At 39.6% G+C, this 24,982-nt stretch overlaps 1 long non-coding RNA gene across 1 annotated transcript in view; it reads left to right on the top strand.

The window, feature by feature from the left end:
- LOC138739929 (uncharacterized) overlaps positions 1-24,982 on the top strand; it is a 55,120-nt gene that overhangs the window by 8,627 nt on the left and 21,511 nt on the right. Inside the window, exon 3 of the long non-coding RNA XR_011342573.1 lies at positions 8,173-8,249. This is a non-coding gene — a long non-coding RNA (uncharacterized lncRNA). The remainder of the gene's footprint in view (positions 1-8,172; positions 8,250-24,982) is intronic.

Here is a 24,982-nt window from a genome sequence, read left to right as displayed (position 1 = left end):
AACCTGGAACCAGTCCTTCAGTCATTGAGCCATGCATTGGTCCATTCTATGATGTACAATTTTTTGTAATGAGACTTTTTAAAAAAAACTTATCACTTGTTTTCATCCAGATGACCCAAACAAAAGATACAAGAATTAACAAGAAATGAATCAAGGTGGGGGGAGGGTGGGGGGTGGGGGGGGCAGGGGGTGGGGGGGGGGGGCGATGACACAACAACAGGTTAATGTAGGAGAGAGCATTTAGGCGCTGAGGAACCTTTGAGACGAGAAAGCCTGAACAGTCATTGGGCTACAGCAAATGATGAGTGAAAATCAGAACATTTCCTTTGATTTTTTTATTGTTACATTTTAACTGAATTAGTTTAATGCAACTGATTGCACTCAGAGACAAACACAATTTTAATAGCTTACAATCAATGGCCGGTAGACACAATAGTTCTCATGTGAATCTGAAGTAAGGCGGAAAAACCAGAGTTTATATTGGGGTAGGTGAGGGTGGAGCCAGGGGAGGAGCCAGCCATCTGAACAACACACAGACAGTGAAGTCCACTTCACTGCATTCACCCCTTTCTTCAGAATTGAGCCTGTGGATGAAAAACAGAAACCATTCATTGAAAAAAGCTAATAGTTTACAAATATTTACAAGTTAATTCTGTCAAGGGGTCTGGTAATTCTAGTTGAGCGATGCAGTACTAGAGGACTTTACGCTTCCTGAAATTCCTGGACCCCCTGTGGTGCAGGTTACTGCGTCTCTAGGACTCTGGCTCAGGTCGTGGTGTGGATTGTCAAACAGTGTCCTCTGGAACCCTGAGGGGGGTATTCAGTAGCTTCTGGCTTGCTTGAGGCATCGGATCCTCAGTTCCGGCGGGTGCCGGGTCTCTGATTGAGACAGTGTCCTCTCTGTTTTCAGGGTATGCCACCTAGGCATATGTTGGTTGGAGTGCAGCAGGTGCACCCTCTCGATCAGGGGGTCTGTCTTGCTCTTCCTCAGCAGGACTGGCCCTGGTGCCATTAGCCAAACTGGGATGGTAGTCCCAGACATGGATTCCCTCTGGAACATAATCATAAGCTTGTGGGGAGTTGTGTTGGTCACTGTGCAGAAGAGTGACCTTATGTACTGGGTAGGACTTCTTGCCAGCGTGAGTCTGGATGGCCTTTGGACCAGAGAGCCAATTTCACAGCCTTTCATACAGTTGCATTCTCTCTCTCAATGTGTCTTTTCCCCTGGGGATTGTAGCTAGTTGTAGCTCTTCATTATAAATGATGAGCCTCAGTCACTATGGATTACCCAAACAGAGTGAAAATAGAGTGCAAGGCCCTGATGACTGTGGTGGTTCTCATGTCTGAGCAGGGGATGGTGAATGGAAAGCATGAATACTTGTCAATAAAGTTGAGAAAGTAACTGTTTCTGTTGGTGGAAGGGAGGGGACCCTTGAAAACTGAGTTGTTTGAAGGGCCAGGATGCCTTTTTCAGGAGTGTTTTGTTGGGGCAGTAGAAGTGTGGTTTGCACTCCACTCAGACCTGGCAGGACCTTGTCATTTCCCTGATGTCCTCAACGGAGTAGGGCAAGTTGCATGCCTTGACGAAATGAGCCAGGTGAGTGATGCCTGGGTGGCAAAGCTCATCATACAATGACCGCAACTGGTCGGTGTGTGCAGAGATACAACTTCCTCTTGACAGAGAATCTAGAGGTTCATTGAGAGTACCTGGCCTGAATGCTATGTCATAATTATGGGTGGAGAATTCAATCGTCCACCTAGCTATCTTATCATTCTTTATTTTGCAGCTATCTTATCATTCTTTATTTTGCCCCTTTTTGCATTATTAAACATAAATACCACTGATTGCTAGTCAATGAGCAGTGTAAATTTTCTGTCCACCAGGTAATGCCTCCAGTGCTTGATGGCCTCAACAATGGCTTGGGCCTCTTTCTCCACTGATGGGTTCTGAAGCTCATGGCCTGGTAGGGTGCAGGATAAAAAGGCAATCAGCCTTTCTGCCTGGTTAAGAGTAGTGGCTAGAACTATGTCAGAGGCATCGCTTTCCACCACATGCATGGTGGCCTTTGTGATGTAGCTCCAAATATAGTCAAAAGCCTACAGCTGATAGTGGGAAGGAGATGGATTTTAAGAGGGGAGTGACCTTATCAGTGTAGTGAAGGACCCATTGGATGCAGTAGGAGAAGAAGCCCAGGCACCACCTTAAGGCCTTCATGGTCTTCGAGATTGGGAGGTTTAACAGGGGGCGCATTTGATTGGGGACCGGGCTAATGATGACATTCTCCACCACATAGCCAGGATCGCCAGATGTTTCATCCAGAACACACACTTATTGGAGTTCTATGTGAGGTTCAGGGCCTTGGCTGTGTGGAGAAACCTCTGAAGGTTGGCATCATGCTCATCCAGAGAGTGTCCACAAATGGTGATGATGTCGAGCTAATGGAAGGTGGCCTTCAACCTGTATTCATCGATCATTTTTTTTCATCTGTCTCTGGAAAACTAAGACCCTATTAGTGATGCAAAAGGGACCCTCTGGAACTGATAGAGCCATCTGTCTGCCTCAACTGCTGTGTAGGGGTGGTTCTTGGAACAAATCAGTAACTGGTGGTATGCAGCATTTAGGTTAATGGTCAAATATACCCGGTACTGTGCAATTTCATTTACCATGTCCGAAATTTGAGGGAGGGGGTATGCTTCCAGGAGTGTGAAGTGATTAATTGTTTAGCTATAGTCAATCATTAGCCTGGACTTTTCTTCCCCTTTCACGACTACCCCCTGGGCTCTCCATGGGCTGTTGCTGGGCTCAATTATGTTTGCTTTGAGCAGCTGCTGTGTCTCAGCTCCAATAAATTCCCAATCCCCTGCACTGTATCACCTCCTCTTTGTAGATATTCTTTTGCCATTGGAAGTCACGATTGGAAACAGTGGGGAGGGGGGATCAATACTTAGGGTGGAGAGACCACACGTGGTGTCCGATTTTTGGACCTTCCATCCAGCACTGTGATTGGAGAAAGTGGACCAGAGTACTCCATGGTCACGCTTTTAAGGTGACACGCAAGTCCAGGCCCAGCCACACTGGAGCACACAAATCCTTCAGTGCATACAATTGGAACTTATAAAATTCTCCCCCTTTTACAATACCCTTGGATTCTCGCTGAGTGCGAGTGTGAAGCTAGGAAAATATGATAGTCCGTGGGGTACACTCTTAAGTTGTACCACAGAGCCGTCGCAGAGTTTATATATCTCTCAGTGGAACCAGTGTCTACTAAGCAATCAGCCAAATGTCCATTTACACTCATCCCCATTGTCAAGTTATTCAATTGGTGAGGTATTGACGGATCCGGGATGACCAATGCCACTGCTCCAGAAACCCCATCGCTCCCCATGCTGATGTCAACTCTGTCTTCTTGGTCCACGGGCAGACAAGGTGTCAACCATGAGGGACAGCAAGATGTCTGCCCTCCCTCTTGATCTGAAGAAGGACTAGGTGGCATTGATCTTGAGATACGGCAAGATGACTGCCGTAGCTTCCCACGATGCTTTACCTCCAGTGCCAAGTCTCACCATGAGGTGCAGTAAGATGCTGACAGCAAATACCATGGAGAGTCTGCGGCCGTCACCGAGACTCGGGCATGGGTCGAATGATGATTTGGGGGTTCCACACGCAGTCACCCTCTTTGGGTTCCCTTTAGCTGGGCAGACCTTCACCCAGTGCCCTTGCTTACCACATTCTGAGTACATGCTGTCTTTGCAGGGTATCGGACATGGGGGTGCTGTGTCTGTCCACAGAAGTAGCCTCCCCAGTCACATGTGGCTGCAGCAGTCAGCACTGGAGCTGAGGGATGGTCCTCAGAAAAGGCGCCACTTTCGCACGTGAGGTCGTCAGCTCCCAGTTGGGCCTGCTCGAGCACTTTAGCCAGCTCCAGGGTGCTGCCTCAGTATTTGTTCCCCAACTCTAGCAGTCGTTGCTTTACGTATCTCGACCTCACTCCTGCCACGAAGGTGTCCCGGATTTGTTCCTCCTTTCTCACCCAGGCCATGAATGCTTTGTAGTTTAATTTTTTTGGTCAGTGCCCACAGTTCAAGAATTTAATCGTTCAGTCACTCACCTAGGTACTGCCAACCTTGAGAGAGTCGGTGCCTCACCAGCACATTGTTCTGGGGCCTCATGTTGCACGCCTTCATGTCTTCTATGGTCAACTTGTATGTAGCACTGTCTCTGATGACAGCGAACCCCTTGGGGCTAACTTGAGAGAAAAGTGCCGATCTCCAGAGACTTATCAGAGTTGAAGACGTCTTGTGTGGCCATCCTGTAGGAATGGAAGCACTCCAGCAAGTAGATGAATCCCTCTGGGGCCTCAAGGGACAGAAGGTCAACCTGGAGCATGCTTGGCTTCAACAGGGTTTCCATCCTGCTTAAGCTATTAAAATTGTAATGCGACTGATTGCACTCAGAGACCCTTTTAATATCTAACAATCAAAGGCCGGTAGACACAATAGGCTTCAGGTGAATCTGAGGTAAAGCAGGAAAACCAGGGTTTACGTTGGAGTAGGTGAGGGTGGAGCCAAGGGAGGAGCCAGCCATCTGAACAACACACACAGTCAGTGAATTCCAGTTCCCTGCAATCAGGAACTGCAATTATCTAAGCACTTCTTTCTCCTGGATAATGCAGAAGGATCCGTAAAACCACTTTATATCCTGATATGACTTACAGAATTTATGTTTTGCAAGGAAAGCTTTTAATATGGAACTGAACTAGTACCCAGCCTTACAGTTTATTTTTCGGTACAAGCACCTGGGAGAGTTCCATGCACTGAATGCTGAACAGTAGAATTCTTCTGACTGCCTCAGGATGAATGCTGTAAAATTAGTGTCAGGCCTGCCCAGAAGCTTCAGGTAGGTAACAACTGTTCAGCATGCCAGAGGCTAGCTAGTAAATCCATCACCCCATGGTTCCATGTCACCATCAGTACACAACCAAATAGGATACCTGTGCCAATAACCTTGATAACCATAACTGTAACTATCAAGAGTTCAGATAAAATAACATGACATTCTGAGCAAAAATGCCATAATGTAAAATAAAACTATAATTTTATTTTAAGGTATGAGCAAACAAATCTAAAAAGTAAATAACCTCGCATTCTGATGTTATTTCATATATACAAGTAAACAGAAATAGTGTTATTGAAAGATAATCCTTTATTAACCATATAACCATTTACGGAGCAGAAACAGGCCATGTTGGCCTTTCGAGTCCGCACCAGTTCACTGATTTTGTGCGCCCTCTTCAGGCATTGGTCCCAGTTTGTATGACTCGGTCTTACCCTCATTGTGAAACATCTTGGAGGTGCAGTTTGTTACCAATTAAAGAATACCCTCACTCGTTTCTTCCAGAAGACAATGGAGTCGACCTTCTTTATCCTCCTCAGACACAACATTGCATCTTCAACTCCCCGAACACCACCTAGCCAAACCCCTTTGACCTTCTCATTGGCTCAGTGCCACGTGGTAATCTCTCTCTACTCCTCCTGCATCCGAGATCCATCACCCATATACTGATGCTTAACACACCCGGACACATGGGCTAATCCTCCAGCGTGATGCTTCAATTACATCATCAGCGGCAACTGGCACCATTCCCAAAGCAGGCAGATGCATCACCGTGACAGCCCCCTTCCCCCCCATCTCCAGCCTCCAATCCATGCAAGGAGGCGACTGAATGGAACTGTCCCCAGTGTATTGAAGCATAAATTACAGTGATTGCATACTGTATGTCAAGAGCCATACCAATTGGTAAAAGTTTCCAAAAGGTACACACATGTTCATAATGCAATATTCTACTTCTGCTTAAAAAAAAGATAAACAAGCTCATTCAAAGCATCAATTATTCATGGCAGTGAAATCAAGCAGTTAGTTGAGCACTTAATCAATATGTTGTTGTAAATTCAATCAAGAATAAATTCATTCAATCTCATTGTCCATTGACCCCTTGTCTGCTATTTGCACTAAATATTCCTGAAGCATCTACTCCAGTCATCAGTAATTCCTCTGGATCACTTCCTTAAGAAGACCTAAGACACATCTGGACTCACAATTTGTTCTCTAATTCTTTCTTCACATAAATGTCTTCATGATGTTGTGATACAACACACGGATCATCCTCTCTATATGCATTGCATTTTGCAAATCAAACTGAACACAGAAACTAATACTTATAAATAAATACAGTAATGAGTGACCATTACATGTTATACCTAGCTGTCATGAACTCAATTGCCAGAATCTCTTTAATTTCAAATATAATTTTAATTTAAATTTAGAGATACAACACAGTGACTTTTGGCCCACAAGGCCGTGCCAAATGCTCCCATGTGACCAATGTATCTACTAGCACTGTACATCTTTGGAATATGGGTTGAAATTGGAGCACCTGGAGGAAACACACGCAGACATGGGGAACAACCTCCAAACTCCTCATGGACAGTTGTAGATTTGAACCCAGGTCACTGGTATTGTAATAGCATTGCATTAACTACAATGCCAAAAATGCTACCCTCTTCTTCAGTTGTTTCTTAAAGATCTTCATCTTTGTGTCTCTGCTCTCACATGGCTTGCATTCTGAGTCCCAAGCTGTCTTACTGTAGATGCCAGGCATTTATTATATACTTCCATCACCCCATATGTCATGAATTCAAGACTTACACTGCCTTGATTATCACCAGGGGTTTCAGTTATGATGTGATCATTTCCAATCTATACCCTCATACTTGGTCTAATATAAAATCAGAAGTGCCCAGTTAATATCATTCAAAAATTCCAAGGGCTTTGGAACTTTCTCCAATTTGTAATGATTTCTCACCTTCTTTGTGGACCATGACTTTTCATAAAACTGTGTGAATTGGTTTTGTCATGGTACTCTAACATATATTTTCTCTGAATTGCTTCTCTATTAATGTTCTGAAATTATCAGGGCACCTCAAAAGTATTACCTGAGCAGTGAGATGCCCACCTCACCTATTTTCTTCCATTGGCACTGAAATTGAAACATTTTTCCCCAGGTCCCTTAATGCAAGTGACCTCATCGAATCAACTCCCTCCTTTTCTGGTGCATGCTCAGAGTCTGTAACTACAATAAGCAGTGGGCCATGTTTTCTAAAGTTTGAAGGGTATCCTTGCACTTGTGTGTTTTGCTTTGCCTCAAAGGGTGGAGGCATTTTAGATACACATTCAATCCTATGACTGACAGCAGTATCAAAGCACATATATTTAGTTGCATGCTTATTAAATGTAGTTGTCTTCAATATTCTCTCTTTATTGGTTTCTAACTCCTCATTTTTTGATTCTTCCACACCTACAAAACCAAGAGAAAATATTTTGTAGGTTTGCTCACTTGCACCCAAGCCATGTAGAGACATATATTTGGCTCGAACTATCCTCAGTAGCTTTCACCACTATGAAATGTATTCTGCCTTGGGATAACAGTCGCTCTGGCAGTTTGGTATGAACATTCTAAGGACTGTTAGTCCCTGTGACATCCTTGACAATTCCAACTGACTCTTGTACAGAAGTGATCTGTAAGTTTTCCAGTAATCATACCTGCTTATTTTGTGGCTAAGAAGTGAAAAAGATCACCACACCAACATTGCCATCTCCACAAACTTTGTTGTTCACTGCCTGCACCTTAGAATCATTGTCAAAATGAAACGGACTCATGCTTTCAATATTGATCTCCTATAACTTGGAAGGTCCTTCCAATAGATTTGCCCAAACTCATTGCCAAACTGAAAACTCACACTTCCATTATATGTTCCGTATTAAATATAATGCATTATGTTAATCTAGTAGTCTTTACAATAAGTGATCCTGCAAAGTTCCAATTAAATAGATCTGGACATTTTATCTTTTTGCCAATGCTTTTGGACTGACCATACTTTTTCAACCATTTCCTCTGGTTCTGGTTACAAATGGCAAAAGTATAGCTCTTGACATCTTCTGACAGTATTGGATAAATATGTACTTTGAAAGTTTTCACTATGATCTCAAATGATGAACTAATTGAAAGGTCATGGTGCTAATAGACTTATTAATATCTCCTGCCTTAACTCTGGCAGAGACATCACCATCCACTTCTTGTGTATCACTGTTATTCCTTCATCTGTTTTCCACAGGACTTGGATGACATCATCTCAGTAAGCTTATGGAGAACTATCCTCTACCAAGATCTATTTGCCACTCTCGCCCCAAGGTAAAAGGTTGGCTGTTCACCTTAATAGGAAATCTTTTAAGTTCCTTTAATCCTTTGCTCTCTTACACCACACCCCCCCCCCACCCCAATTACCCCATGCCACACAAACAGCACTAAAACCCCAAGTCCCCTTATCTTGCTGACAGCACAATGAGGCACACAGACTAAATTCTTGAATCATGAGGCCAATGGTCCAGAATTATCCAACTCTCTGATCTCCTATCCACTCCATCCCCTATTGATCCCAAGCCTTCATACATGAAATATAAAACCTTAATGCAACAAAATGATAGAAACACAGTCAGTATGGTCATGAGCATCCAGGTGCCTGCAGTGCCCTCATTTTGGAACAATATCCTGAAACGACTTGCATGTAACTTTCCAAATAAATCTCAGGGAGTTTCAAAAATAGAAGCTTTACTCCCTCTCAGCTTCCTGCTCTGGGGGCCCAGATTGGAGGAGCCAAGATACAAAACAGCTGGAGCAGTTCATGTTTGGGAGTGTGGCAACAGCATTCCCTTCTCAATGACTATCAATATCCCGGTTATCAGATACGAGTTGCTGTTAACGATGCAGAATGTGGTGCAGGGGTGGCCAATATCCCACTCCCCTACTGTGGATATCACCTGAGCCTTTTTCTAGGGATCCACAATGTTCTTTTATGACAAAAATAAACATTATCCACAATTAAAAATATGTACAAAAACAAAGTGAAATTTCTTAAACTTTTTTTTTGTTATGCACTCTATGCATTCATATAAATTTTTCATCTATGAATTCTTCACATTACAGTGTTAGCCAATCATTATTCTATATTGATACTATTTCCATTAATCTGGTCTCCTTAGGTGGGTGACAACACTTCAGATGTTCAGGGGACTTCCCCATTAGCCTGAGTCTATCAATATTCAGAAGTGGGGATACACTAGATGGTGGTCCTTTCTCAGAAAGCCACAGCACAGACTGCACCATGCTTCATTGTTTTCCTCAGCACATACCCCTGCAGCATTCCCTCACTGACATTTCACTGTTCTGAAGGTCCAAAATGTTTTGGGCAGAGTAAAGTGCATCTTTCACAAAGCTGCTGATCTTACAACCATACTGGATGTCTGTCTCCCCAGCTTACTAATCAGAAAAGCCTCTGTCATGCTGCTTCTGGGGATGAAATGGGACAAGGATCTTTGCATTCTTGTCTACACACTCTTATAAATCAACAGTCAGCAAAGAGCCAGGCAACTGTCTCCTCTCAACTCCAACTGGCTTGAGGGCAAGATATGTTGGGGATGATAGTTCAGCTGCATAGGAAAGATGTGACCAGGAGAGCTCCGCTCTCTGTCAGCTAAGCAAGGCTTTGGTGTTTGTATGTTCTGGTAATGAGACTTCTGTCGGATCATCTGGATCATCTGATCAGAAAACCACTCCACAGTATCCATTGAGTCCTTGTCCCTCAGCATCTGCAGGAAGTTCTGTGCTGACCATTGCCTGATAGACTTGTGGTCAAAGCTCAATTACCTTTCAATTCTTTGTTCTGTGACTTTAGAAATTAAATATTCTGAAAAAAAACATGTCTTCTTATGGCAATACTTTGTGAGCTGTTGATATCATGAAAACAGAATAAAAATTGAGGATAGATCTTTTTTCCCTTTATGAAATAATTGTTTATTCCATGCTCCTAAATTATGTAGCAATAAATGACTGTCACCAAAATATAAGTGCATCTCATTAAGTCACTCATAATTGTGTAAGCATCTCTGGATGTTCTGCCAATTTTTAATATTTGGATATTCATGTAGTTTGCAGAAAATAGCTATTTTTAGGCTTCCTGGCAATCTTTTCAAATTCTTGGCATTTTCGATCTAGAGGTGATGGCAGAAATAAGAGCAAATGTGTTCAGAAATGTATTGTTGCTTTAAAATTAGTATTTTCATCTTTCATTCCCCTGAGACCATCATTGCATGGTGCTTTGAAACATATATATATATTTATATATATATATTACATCTCTGTCACATTCTTGCAAAACCACCTGGAGTACATATTTTAAAGAGTTCATCTGGTAGCCCAAATTTACAACTCCAATCTAACCTAGCAGCAGTTGGTGAAGTTGCATTTTTCTATAAGAGCTGCTGTTTTCAGCAATAGGAATCAGTTGTAACGTCCAAACCCTGTTTAGATGTGACATACATGTCAATTCCCATGCTCAATTTCACATTTCCCTTTCTACACATAGTCATTGGCAATTATTTCTTGTGGTCGATTATCTGACTGAAGGGCTGGGAGGGTTTATCTTTATCTAAAAATTTCTTGCTGTTATTTGATTGTATTTTGCTTTTTAAAAATCTTTTAAATAAAATTTGAAAACAAAAATCAGTACCCTAATGCATGTATTGTGGCTTCTTCGGATTCATCTCTACAGTTGGGCACCAGTGTTGAGGATGTAGTCAAAGTCATTGGGCCAGAATGACTGGACATTACTTAAACCGCAGACATGGGACCCACTGGAGGATAGCCAGTCGCTTGACTGCAAGGCTGAAGAGATACTAATGATGCTTTTTGTCATAATCATTATACAATGGACAAATGCACCAAAATTCTTATTTGATGATCAGACTGAGTGGAGTGTTTCAGAATATTGCATACTCCAAGAAGGCTCTTACTAGCCTCTTTGACTTTGTGATTGAGAAGCTGTCTTCCCTTTGTACGATACCCAGGCTAGAAGCTTACCTGTTGTTGAACAATACCTGACCATCCTGACAACCCATCCTACCATCATGATTACAAATGATGATTATGGTGGTGTGGTAATTCACCATCTTGTCAGAAAGTTATATCTGCCTTGACCTTGGCAAGGTATTTCAAGGTGGCAGTACATCATGCAGTATGGCATGGTTGACACAGCGGTTAGTGCAATGTCTTTACAGCGCCAGCCATCTGGATAGGACTGGGGTTTGAATCCCATGCTGTCTGTAAGGAGTTTGTATATTCTTGCCATGTCGGTGTGGATTTTCTCTGGGGGCTCTGGTTTCCTCCCACCTTTCAAAAAAAAACATACTGTGGGGTCTAGATTAATGGGGTGCAAATTGGTCAGCACAGACTCATAGACTGAAATGGCCTGTTACCGTGCTGTATATCTAAAAGTGATGTGAATTTCATAAGCTTTGCTCAGTACTTTTTAAATTTTAAGGTTCACTGTCACAGTTAATTGTCCGCACAACATGCTGAGGTTCAACCCTTCAATTTTCCTAAATACAAATGGGAGGCCAATTCACCTAGAATTTCATTTCTACAGCCTCCCTCCCTTCTTGAATAGTGGGATGACATTTGGAATTTTTTCCATCCTCTGGGACTATTCCAGAATCTATTGATTCTTGAAAGATCATATCCAAGCTTCCACAAACTCAATCTTGTGTGCAATCCATCTGGGCTGGGAAACTTACCATGAACTTGTTCATGAAGAATTTTTTTCAAGAAAAAAAACCTATGACCACATCTATAAGTCTATGTTCAGCATGGAAAACCCAAACAGATAGAGATGGGAATCAGACTTAAATGTAAGAAATGGTGAGCAAACCTGGTCTGAACTATGTCGGGCTAGTATGACTAACAATAAATGTAAGATATAGATTAGTGCAATATAATTTTGTGCATCAGTTATATCTCACACCACAGAAATTAAACAAATTAAATTCAGACATATCAAACGGATGTTTTAAATGTGGCGAGGAGGTAGGAACTTTTTTTTTACACATTCAACTTGGTTATGTTCTAAAATAAAACCTTTCTTGAGTTGATCTGGGAAATTTCCTAGAGCAGATCACAGATATCAAATTTCCACACAACCCAGAATTATTTTTACTGGGTAATATTACATGCATAAGACTATGCCTGAAACTATCCAAACATTAAAATTGCATTGGCAGTAGCTATAAAATGTATAGCAGTGACTTGGAAGTCTGATTCACATCTAGGTATGGCACGTTGGAACACAAAAATGCATAGTTTATTCCTCTTGAGAATATTACCTATAACTTAAGAAATAAGTATGACATACTTTTACAAGTATGACATCCATATTTAAAAATCACTGGTGTTTTTTTTAAAATTATGTTCATTCTAATCCTTGAAAACTGCATTGATCTTCTCCAAAGAAAATTAATCGAATATGCATTTATGATCTGTGGAGTATATGGCTCTTTTCAGCAGTCCATCTTGCTTTACTTTTTTTTTTCTTTTAAGTCTTGCTTTTCCTTCCAAATTTATCTTTTTTTTAATTTTCTTTGAAGTTTTTTTTTTGGGTGGGTGGTGGTTGGGGAGTAAATACTGGATTTACTTTTGTACTTGTATATTTCATTTTGTAATTGACTGCATGTATGGTCAAAATTTTAAAATAAATTAATATTTTTAAATGTTCAGTATGGAACATCCTGCAGGCACTGCAGAAGGGCAGGATGGTTACTATGTGATGGTTCACCAGGTGGACTATTCCACAGAGTTCACTAACAAGAACCTAGGTTACAGAATACCTGGAGGTGCATGAAAAGATAGGGTGATCAGCATGGTTTCCTTTAAGGAAAATCATGCCTGACAAACCTATTGCAATTTTTTGGAGAGATCATAAGTTGGATAGTCATGAGAGATGCAGTGGATGTTATGTATTTTGACTTTCAAAGCACCTTCGACAAGGTGCCACACATAAGGTTGCTAGACAAGATGGGAGCCCATGGAAGCACAGGAAGGATACTAGCATGGGTAGAGCAATTGCTGATCAGCAGGAAACAGAGAGCAGGAATATGATGTTGTAGCTATTGTGAGATGTGGTTGCAGGAGGGGTGCAATTGTCAATTAAATATTCCTGGATTTTGTTGCTTCAGGTGTGATAGAATAGGATGGACAAGAGGTGGAGGCGTTGCATTGCTTGCCAGAGAAAATATTATTGCAGTCCTTTGGCAGGGTAGATTAGAGGGCTGGTTTAGAGAGGCTATCTGGGTGGAAATGAGGAATGGGAAATGCAAAGTAACACTTATAGGAGTGTATTTGCAAGGAGATTGCAGGTATGTGCAGTAAACACAGGGTGGTGATTCTGGGAGATTTTAATTTTCTGAACATAGACCAGGAAACCCATATGGTAACAGGGATGGATGATTTGGAGTTTATGAAATGCGTGCAAGAATTTTTTTTTTTGCAGCAATACATAGAAATACCAATTAGAGAAGATGCAGTGTTGGATCTCCTGTTAGGGAATGAGGTAAAATCAGGTGACAGAGGTGTGTATTCAGGAGAACTTCTGGAGCAGTGATCATCATGCCATAAGTTTCAAAATAGTTATGGAGAAGGATAGGTCTGGACCCAGGATTAAGATTTTTGATTGGAGAAAGGCTAACTTTGAGGCAATGAGAAAGGTTTTATAAAAGGAACGGATTGGGGTGATTTGTTTTTTGGGTAGGATGTAATGGAGAAATAGAGGTCATTTAAAGGTGACATCTTGAGGGTACAAAATCTTTCTGCTCCTGTTAGATTTAAAGGAAAGGTTAAAAGATTGAGGGGGCCATGGTTTTCAAGGGAAATTGGAAACTTGGTTCAGAAAACGAGAGATGCCTACAGTAAATATAGGCAGCATGAAGCAAATGAGGTGCTTGAGGAATATTAAAAAAATGGAAAAAAATCTGAAGAAAGAAATTATAAAAGCTAAAAAGAAATATGAGGTTGCTTTGACAAATAAGGTGAAAGTAAATCCAAAGGGTTTCTACAGTTATATTAACAGCAAGAGGATAGTGAGGGATAAATTGGTCCCTTAGAGAGTCAGAGTGGTCAGCTATGTGTGGAACCAAAAGACATGGGGGAGATTTTGAATTATTTATTTTCCTCAGTATTTACTAAGGAGAAAGATATTGAATTATGTAAGGTATGGGAAACAAGTAGTGAAGTTATGGAAACTGAGGGGATTGAAGAGGAGGAAATTTTAGAGCTTTAAAGAAATATAGAGGTGGACAAGTTTCTGGGTCCTGACAGGATATTCTCTTGGATTTTGAGGGAAGTCAGTGTAGAAATAGCAGGGGCTCTGACAGAAATATTTTAAATGTCATTAGTGACAGGGATGTGCTGGAAGAATGGCAGATTGTGCATGTTGCTCCATTGTATAAAAAGGGTTCAAGGAGTAAACTGAGCAATTATCGGCCTGTAAGTTGAATGTCGATGGTAGGCAAACCAATGGAAAATGTTCTTAGAGATGGTATATAGAATTATCTGGATAGACATGGTATGATTAAGAACACTCAACATGGATTTGTGCTTTGAAGATCATGTTTGACAAATCTTATTGAATTTTTTGAAGAGGTTACTAGGAAAATTGACAAGGATAAGGTGGTGGATATTGTCTATATGGACTTCAGTAAGGCTTTAGACAAGGACCCACATGGAAGGTTAGTTAGGAAGGTTCAATGGTTAGGTGTGAATATGGAAGCGGTAAAATTGAGTCATCTGTGGCTTCATGGGAGATGCCAGAGACTGGTGGTAGATAACTTTTTCAGGTTGGATGCTGATGGCTAGTGGTGTGCCTCATGGATCTGTATTGGGTCCATTGTTGTTTTTAATATACATTAATGATCTAGATGATGGGGTGGTAAAATGGATTAGTATTGTTAGGTCTGCTTTGTTCATGAATGAGTGAGACAAACACCAGGCTGAGTCGAAATCAGGGTTCTTTGTTCTTTATTACCGGATTGTAACACTTGCGACTAACCATGTTAGTCGGAGAATGCATTCTGCCGTTATCAGCAAAATGGTGATTTTTTATACCCTTGGATATGTGCTTAGAACATCATCATATCATTACTTGTCCAATGACTAAAACTGTTGCTATCCTTTCCCTGCTAGCTTCCTGCCTCTCAATCCATCAATGTCTCTCTTATCTTGTAAGTACAAGGATGCATTCACATCTTGTTACAGCCCTGCACATTCCCATCTCATGATGTTTTACCTTACAGTATGTATGCAGATGATACGAAGATAGGTGGTGTTGTGGATAGTGAGGAAGGTTTTAAAATCTTGCAGAGAGTTTTGGGCAAGTTAGAAGAATGGGCTGAAAGTTTGCAAATGGAGTTTAATGCTGACAAGTGTGAGGTGCTACATTTTGGTAGGACTAATCAAAATAGAATGGTCATGGTGAATGGTAGGGCATTAAAGAATCCAATTGAACATAGAATCTAGGATTAATGGTACACAGTTTCCTAAAAGTAGAATCTCAGGTGGATGGGGTAGGGAAGAAGGCCTTTGGAATGCTGGCCTTTATAACTAGGAGCATGGAGTATAAGAGCCGGGAGGTAACATTAAAATTGTACAAGGCATTGGTGAGGCCAAATTTGGAACATGGTGTTCAGTTCTGGTCACCAAATTATTGGAAGGATGGGAACAAAATAGAGTGAATATAGAGAAGATGCACCAGAATGATATCTGAGTTTCAGCATCTGTTACAGAGGTTAAACAAGTTAGGTCTTTATTCCTTGGAGTGTAGAAGGCTGAGGGGGGGGGGGGAATTTGATAGGAGTCTTTATAATTTTGAGGGGGATAGATAGAGTAGATGTGGATAGACTTTTTCCATTGAGGATGGGGGTGATTCAAACAAAAGGACATGAGCTGAGATGTATGGGCCAAAAGTTTAGGTACAACACAAGGGGAAGCTTCTTTACTCAGAGAATGGTGTCTGTGTGGATGAGGGGCTACGCCTTGTCTACTGAGCAGCCTCTGAAACATTGGGGTTTTTGGTCTACACCCCCTGTGAATGTAATGAACTGACAACACTCAGAATGCAAAGTGACACAATGAATGTCAGAAAACAGTACATTTCTCTTTTTGTACTTAATATTTCTTGTATATATCTAAATAAATAAAGATTTTTCCAATCTCCCCTGACCCACAACTGGACTGTCAGATTCAATCTAACCCAATCATAACGTTGTCTATGATACAACAGTAGTGGGCCTCTATGACAATGATGGACGAGTTGCATTTCAGAGGAGGATGGAAGGCTGATAACCGAGGTCTCAAAGTGGTCATGACAATGGAGAAGGACAAAAGTCAGCCACTCTCCCTACATCAATGGTACATTCATGGAAAGAGTGGAAAGTACAAGGTTCCATAGTATGCATATAAAGGATGGCCTATCCTCGACCTCCAACACCTCTTCATTGGTCAAGAAGGTGCAGCAGCACCTACAATTTCTAAGGAGGGAAGGACTCTGCAGGAGCACAATTGAGAGAATGCTGTCTGGTTGCATCATTGCGTGGCATAGTACCTGCAAAGCATTGGACTGGAGGTCAATACAGAGGATTATCAAAAGGGCTGAGAAAACTACTGAGCATTTCCATTCCTCTATTGATGACATTCATGGAGAGCATTGTTTAAATAGGGCACAAATAATTATCAAGGACCCCTTCTATCCAGAAAACAGTATTTTGACCCACTATCATCAAAAAGGAGGTACAAGAGTATCAGAATCACACAGGCTGTGAGAAAGATTAATAGCATGCTGTAACCGAGTAAATCACCCAAAATATTGGTATATATTTATTTTAAATTATATTGTTATGCATTAATGTGATTTTTATGTGTTGTTTATTGTGTGTGCACTGTAGTCTAGAGAAACACTGTTTTTCATATTTATATGTACAATCAGACGATGATAAATGTGAACACAGGAAAAAGAATCTCAGGGATGTATATGATGTCATATAATCATCCTAAGAATAAATCTGAATAATGAACTTCTAAACTTTGAACTTGAATTCCCCAACACTAACCATAAATTACCCCAGGACCACAAAAAAATCCATATGCTTTACTAAATAATATTTTTTATTCTAGCATCAAATGCAACTGTGAATCTTTATTTATGTATCCTCTACTATTTATGGTCTCTTTTCCTTTTTTGGCATATTATGATCATTTTTATGCCATTGTAATTCTCTATCTTATGGGCCTGAGTAGCTGCAGGAAGTAGGAATTTCAGTGCATCTCAACTCCTCTCATTTCTTCTCCGCTCATCTCAATCCTCAAGGTGCTGCCATAGAAAAGGATTTGTGAGGATTGACTCTAAACATATACAGCATTAACCCTGTGTGAAATACTTAGTTTGTATTGTCCTAGGAACTAATAGCCCCCTTTTCCACTGGCAGTTTGCCTCAGGAATTAATGGGAAATTAACTGGTTAAGGGTGTAGTGGAAAAGGAAAACAATCAGCATGCCAAAATTAAATGACATCAAATCACACCAGGGATTGACGGCCTCTACCTTACTCATATCCCTGGCGTCAGCTGACGCTTGTGTGCTGATTAAAATGGAAAAAGGACAACTTCCATCCATTCCATTCCATTCGAAGGTAGACTCTCCGATCCCTGGGGATGAGTTATGTTTAGTGGAAAAGCAGTCAGTGTCCCAGTTAAGGGTGGCCTAGTGGAAACAGCACAATTGGCTTCTTATCCTGGGACACTGCATGGCCAATCAACTAGGATGCCAGTGGAAAAAGGGCTAAATATTGGCAATAGTGCTTGGGGCATATATTGCGCAGATACCACAAATGCACATAGCTAATAACACCATAAATGCATGAACTGAGCATCACCAAGCATAGAAAGAAAGCAGTTTTTTTTCCTACATATATTTTATATGAATACATTTTATTTTTTGAAATAAAAAAATATCCACAATCTTTTTTGCAGTCAGTCTGAAGCTGAACTGTAAACATTGTACAAATAATAAGACAAAAAATAACTAGGTGACAAGTTTCTTTCAGTAGTTCCAACCTGTCCATCTTAAAGCAACAATTCTGCTTCCTTTTATAAAAAAAAACAAAGAAGGAAACAATGTTGTACAAGCTGCTAAAGATATACAATCCAGAATTTAAATCACCACCACTTAATTTAAATGTTCACATTTTGTTATCCTCAAAATATACATTCGGAAATTGGATACATTTCAGGGTCTTGTGGTCAATAGTAGATTGACATGGTACATAGGAAACACACCTGTATTCACAAACTTACAATGCATGGCAGTTCAGTTTATTCACAATTGTACTTAAAACAAATCCATTTTGCTTAGTAATAACTATATTTAATATATTTTAAGCATTCTGTGAAGTTGGATACATTTCAGGGTCTTATGGTCAATAATAGATTGACGTGGTATATAGGACACACATCTGTATTCACAAACTTACAATGCATGGTACTTCAGTTTATTCACAATTGTACTTAAACAAACCCAATTTGCTTAGTAATATAATAATTTAATATATTTGAAGCATACTGTGAAGCATTCATCCTCAAATTTACTCATCAGACTAAATGTAACCCGAGAGTCCACATTGCCACTTGGATTATCTTTTGAAGATAAAATCACATCCTTAGTCCATGAGATCACCCCCGACAAATAAACCTGTACTCATTCATCACTGGACATTCCAGACTTGAGAAGTGCCTGGCTCCAGGCTGAATAGTACTCCAGCTCCCATTCCCCTTTCCAGATACCGTGCCTCCTCCTCTTAGGCCCCCTGCTGAACAGTTATCTTCTTTCTCTTCAACTTTCTTCTTGCTGATTGCTCCTATGCTCTTTACTTCATTTTAGGTGTTCTACATCACCTATCTTGCTATTAGCCATGTTTTATTGAGCAGATGCTAATAAAGCTGTGCTTGCTTCTATTTCTTCAAGGTGATTTGTCTCTGCCTCTGAACTCTTATATAGCTCCATTTATAGACTCCATAGCACTAAAAGTCTCATGGATGACAGGTACTTCTGCAGACTGTGTTCAGCTTTGGCTTCAATGCCGTTATCATCAACCTTCACTGTTTGATTTCATCTGATCCTACTGAAACTACAACAAGCTACAAGACAGCAGAGTTTTGGATGTTTCCTTACATTTGACAAGTTTACCACTGAAAAGCAGTCTCCTTTGCCAGGACTCTGCTTATTTCTCGGAGGGGCATCCAGCTAGGGACCATTTTTCTGTTGGCTTACTGTCCAATATATTTGATCCCAATCTCTTGATTCTCTTTTCTGTTATCTTCAAAGATCTTGGTCCTCCTCATCAGGAATACTTTGGACATTTTGTCACTTTTCCTTGTTTTCCAACTGAAGATTATTGCTTTTGATTTTCAGTTACAGTAGTTAACTGTCTAGCATCCAGATGATGCTCTATTCTGTGCTCTTATTAACTTCATCTCAGTTCCAAAATAAATGTAGGTACGGCATTAGATTGTTGCAATCCTGACAGCCAATTTGAGGTAAAACATGAAAGACTGCAGATGCTGTGATTGTAGTGACAACACAGAAATGCTGGAGGAGCTCAGCAGGTCACACAGTGTCCCTCAGAGGTCAAGACATATAACCAACGTTTTGGGCTTCAGCATCTATGACTTGTTCAGATCATCAACTCTCTTCATTACGAAGTCTTGCATCATGTGTCTGACATGCATAGCATTCATCTTCTTTTCAAACTTGCAAAATCACTCATCAGTTGAAGGGTAAAGATTGACATGTTTAGCAAGTGATGAACCTATAACATCTCGGTTCCAATCTGGTGCTGGGGCATTATCAGCTACTCCAAATACAAATGCTTTACTTCAACCATCTGCCCTATTCATGATTTCTGCAGTTTAAAAAAAAATTATATAATCTCACACAACTTCTCCCGTGCACCATCCTCCTTTCCAGTGAAATGATGGCTCAGAATCCCTTGCTTGCTGTAACGTTTGTTAAGTGTCTTTCATCAGAATGGTTGTGTCTGACCTCCTCCTCCTCATTGTCCTTGGATAACTTTATCAGGATCATTGGATTGTGGCTCCAGCTGCCTGCGACTCATGTGAATTACTGACATAGGAGGATGTCTGACTGCTCTTTCATCTGCCCTTGATGAGGTATTTATAAAGCCACAACACATTTTCACCAGGTATTCACAACAATCACATAGAGATCCCTCACCTCCCTCGGCTCCATCGACACACCCTACAGTCTAAGAAAGGCAGCTAACGTACTGAAGGACCTATCATACGCAGGACACAATTTTTTATCCCTTCTCCCATTTGCAGAGAAGGTTCAAGAGAGTGAGATTGTGCATCAACACGCTTTAAGGATGTTTGTTCCCACAGCCATCGGGTTTCTAGATCAAGCCTATAAGCGTGCATTCATGCTGGCCTTGCTTTGCATGAACTGAGCTTTTATCACATTGCAACTAATTTTAATTGTACTCTCACCTTTCTACTTTGTAGGATTGTTGGAGATGACCTGCCTGTTTCTTTTTTCATACCTTAACCAAGGGCTCAGGATAGAAATATTGGTTATATATCATTGTCTCCTATGGGTGCTGCAGGACTTGATGAGTTTTCCAGCACATTTGTGTATTTAATTTAATACTCTATATCAGCTATGCTTGTTTGCTTCTATATAGTGGTGCCAGGTGTCCAGTTTTACTAAAAGTAAACCCTCAGATGAAAGGAGGATAGGTGCTTCCACTGACATTAGTGCAAGGCTTCCTCCCTTCTTCAATCAAGTTGCTAATAAGTAATTCTCAGGTTTTCAAATGGTCAAAGTTGATACAGTATGTTAGCCCATAAATTCGTATCTCACCTTGAGCTGTAGTGTTTTGCATTTGGAAGTTGAGCCTGCTGGATCTAAACACTTCCCTCTGCAATTGGATTCTTGACTTGCAGCCAGGGAGGCCTCAAGCAGTCTGGATCAGTAACAACACTTCCAAGACCATTACACTGAGAACAGGCCATCCCCCAGGGTTGTGTGCTGAATCCACTGAGTTCACTCTGCTGACTGTGAGTTAAACACAACTCAAACCACATCATCAAGTTTGCTGACGACATGACTGTCATGGGCCTTATTAGTAAGAATGGGGAGTCAGCGTTCAGAGATGAGGTGCAGTTGCTAACAGATCTAACAACCTGCATCTGAATTTAATAAAACAAAAGAGCTCGTGGTTGACTTCAGGAGGACCCAATGGGACCATGCTCCACTAACCGTTGATGGCTCAACCATTGAGTATGTCAAGATTATCAAGTTCCTCAGAGTGCACCTGGCAGAGAATCTTACCTGGACTCTTAACACCAGCTCCATAGCCAAGAAAGTCCAGCAACTCCTCTACTTCCTGCAAAGGCTGAGGAAAGTTAATCTCCCACCCTCTATCCTCACTACATTCTACAGAGGATGTATTGAGAGCATCCTGTGCAACTGCATCATGCCTAGTTTGGAAGCTGTACCACCTCGGACCACAAGACCCTGCAGAGGATAGTGAAGGCAGCTGAATGATTATTGGAGGCTCTCTCTTCCTACCATGAAGGACATCTACAACACTCGATGCAGGCGAAAGACATTGTGAAGGACTCCACAAACCCGTCATGTAAACTGTTCTCCCTTCTGCCATTTGGTAGGAGATATTGCAGCACTCAGCCCTTACATCCAGATTGGGCAAGAGTTTTTTTTTCCCTCAAGCCATCAGGCTCCTTAATTCCCTGAACTTATGTGGATAGTGTATCATGGACTGTTACTGTATACATTTTAAATATTTATTATTTCAATGTGTTTAACTTCTAACATATTTATGTAAATATGCTCCATTGTCCTGGAGAAACACTATCTTGTCTTTACCGTGCGAGCATGGTATGAATGATAAATGGAGGCGACTTGACTTGACTTGATTTCCACCCTGAGAAAACAAAAGACACTGATGATCTATTCTATGCAAGTCTCACATAATATTATAAAAAAGTAAAACACAAACGTCTGCATACACAGTGGTTGAAGTAAACACACAATGCTGGAGAAACTGAGCAGGTCAAACAGTGTTCTTTATATAGCAAAGATAAAGATACACAACTGGTTTTGGGCTTTAGCCCTTCATCAAGGTCCCATAATTTTATGTACTCACATTAGTTCACTTCTCACTTTCCAAAGCTATTGAGGAATCAACCCAAGTTTGTCCAACCATTCCTTCGAGTTAATACTCTCTGATCCAAGCAACTTCCTAGTGAACCTCTTGGGCATTCTCTCCAAAGTCCCTACATCCTTTATAGAATGCAGCAACAAGATCTGTACACAGAACCTCAAATGGCACCTAAGAATTTTTTTTATAAAGCTGCAACATGACTTCCTGACTTTTATAGTCAATACCTCAACCAATGAAGGAAAGAATGCCATTTCCCTTCTTCACCACTCTCTCTATGTGTGTTGCCACATTCCTATGGACTTGTACTTCAACACCCATGTATGTACATATTACCATATATTACTAAAGATAGTGTGTGTGTTTGTGTGCGTGTATTGGCAACACAGGGTAGAGGTGGAAGTCATTGGCTTGAGTGGAAGTCTGTCACCAGTGATGGAGCTTCTGCTGCTTATAGGGTAGTTATTCCAAAGGAGGACATGGTCATATGTCACAGACTTCTACTCAAGCCAATGGCCAATTTGTAGACAGCTATATAGAAACAATAGCCAAAGGAACAGTCTGGGTCTGAACAATCTTCATATATGTTTCTTATGACCAAATTCTGAAGGCATCACAGATAAACTAACAATCAATACAATTTCAAAACCCCTTGTATAACCAGCATGTGGCCTTTCAGAATCAGAATCAGAATTTATTGTCACGAACAAGTCATGAAATTTGGTGTTTTGTGGCTGCATCACAATGCAAACATTCATATTGCGAACCATTTCACAACATAAAAAGAGGATAATATTGCACGAAAAATAAGTCAGTGTTTTTGGTTCATTGATTATTCTGAAATCTATTTTTTTTTACTTTATTTATTCGTTCAAAAAACAAATAATATATGACATATACAGCAATTAAACATGAACATTTTTAAAATATATATATAAAAAAAAAGAAAATATCCCCCCCTTCAGCCAACTCTCCTAAGGAGAGCCATAACAAAAAGAAAGAATATTAAAAAAAAGTTAAATATACATATTAAAATCTAATCAATATAAATATTCTGAGTATAACAACCACTTATTAATAAAAAAAATATAATTATCATGCAAAACATATGTAATTTTTTTTCCATTATTAAACAATATTTCATCTCATTATGCCATATATTAATATCAATCATATTTGTATCTTTCCACATACTAGCAATACATTTTTTTCACTATGGATAAAGCTAAATATACAAAAGCAAGCTGAAACGTATCTAATCCCAAGACTTTCAGAGATCGCAAACTATCCAATAAAAAAACTGTTGGATCTAAAACTATTTTAATCTTATACAGATATTCTAAAAACAATTGAATTTTCTTCCAAAAAGATTGTATATGTATACATGACCAAACATCATGAAAAAATTCCAACTGTTTCACCACGTCTAAAACACAAATCTGATTCATTAAAACCATATTTTTAAAAAAAATTTCAGGTGTCAAATATAATTGATGTAAAAATTGTAATTAATCATTGCTTAACATGCATTTATCAATCTAGTTACACTATCATAACAGATATCTAACCAATCCTCTTCAGAAAAAATAAAACCAATATCCGATTCCCATTTAATTTTAGATCTATCTCAACCTTTTTTATCCATACCATCCTGTAATATTTGATAAATAAATGAAATATAACCCTTCTCTGTTACCTTCATAAGAGAAGTCTCAAATTTAGTCATTTTAGGTAAAATCATATCTCTACCAAACATACATTTTACTAAAGATTGAATTTGATAATAAAGAAATAAAAAAATTCTTATCAATACCAAAACCTTCCCTCATCTTATTAAAAGATAAAAACTTACCCTCTTTAAAACAATCTCCCAAATTTTTCACACCTTTAAATCTCCAATGAAATAGACTTTGATTATGTATTGAAAAAGAAATGTTCATTATTATACAACGGAGTCAAAGCCAATAATTTACCCATAGAACCTATCATTTTATTTTTTCTTTATCTATAACTTCATTAAATGTTTTAGTACAGGCACATTATATTGTTGTAACAAATTCATATTCCACCTAAACAAAAACTGATGTATTTCAAATTCAGAAATACTTGCCATCTCAATTTTAACCCAACTAGGAGGACCTACCAAATCCATCAATGAACTAATAAATTTAAGTTGGGCTGCCTCATAATAATTTTGAAAATGTGGTAAACGTAATCCCCCTAACTCATATTTCCAAGTTAATTTATTCAAATCTACTCTCGAAAATTTACCCATCCATAAAAAATCCCTAACCATTTTATTTAAATCTCAAAAAAAAAATTTATCAAGTAAATACAGAATAGATTGAAACAAATATTGTATACGCGGAAAAATATTCATCTTAATTGTATTTATCCGTCTCATTAAATTAATAGGTAAATCTTTCCATTTAATCAAATCAGTTTTAATTTTTTTTTCATTAATGGAGCATAATTTAATTTATATAAAGATTGATAATTAACATTCAGAATTATACCCAGATATTTAATTCGATCAGTCCACTTCAAATTAATAATATTCTAATAAACTGAATAATCTTCTTCACTTACCGGTAATATTTCACTTTTTTTCCCAATTAACTTTATATCCAGAAATACATCCATACTGTATTAAACATTCCTTCAAATGCAAAAGTGACTGAGCTGGATTTGTTAAACACACCAATATGTCATCAGCAAATAAATTAATTTTATACTTCTCATCTAAAACGTTCATACCTTGAATCTGTGTATTTTATCTTATTAACTGTGCTAA

This window comes from Narcine bancroftii, chromosome 7, assembly GCF_036971445.1.
Source record: "Narcine bancroftii isolate sNarBan1 chromosome 7, sNarBan1.hap1, whole genome shotgun sequence".
Taxonomy (NCBI): Eukaryota; Metazoa; Chordata; class Chondrichthyes; order Torpediniformes; family Narcinidae; genus Narcine; species Narcine bancroftii.
Note: the sequence above shows the minus strand (reverse complement) of the source record. Positions and strands in the feature narration are given on the sequence as shown.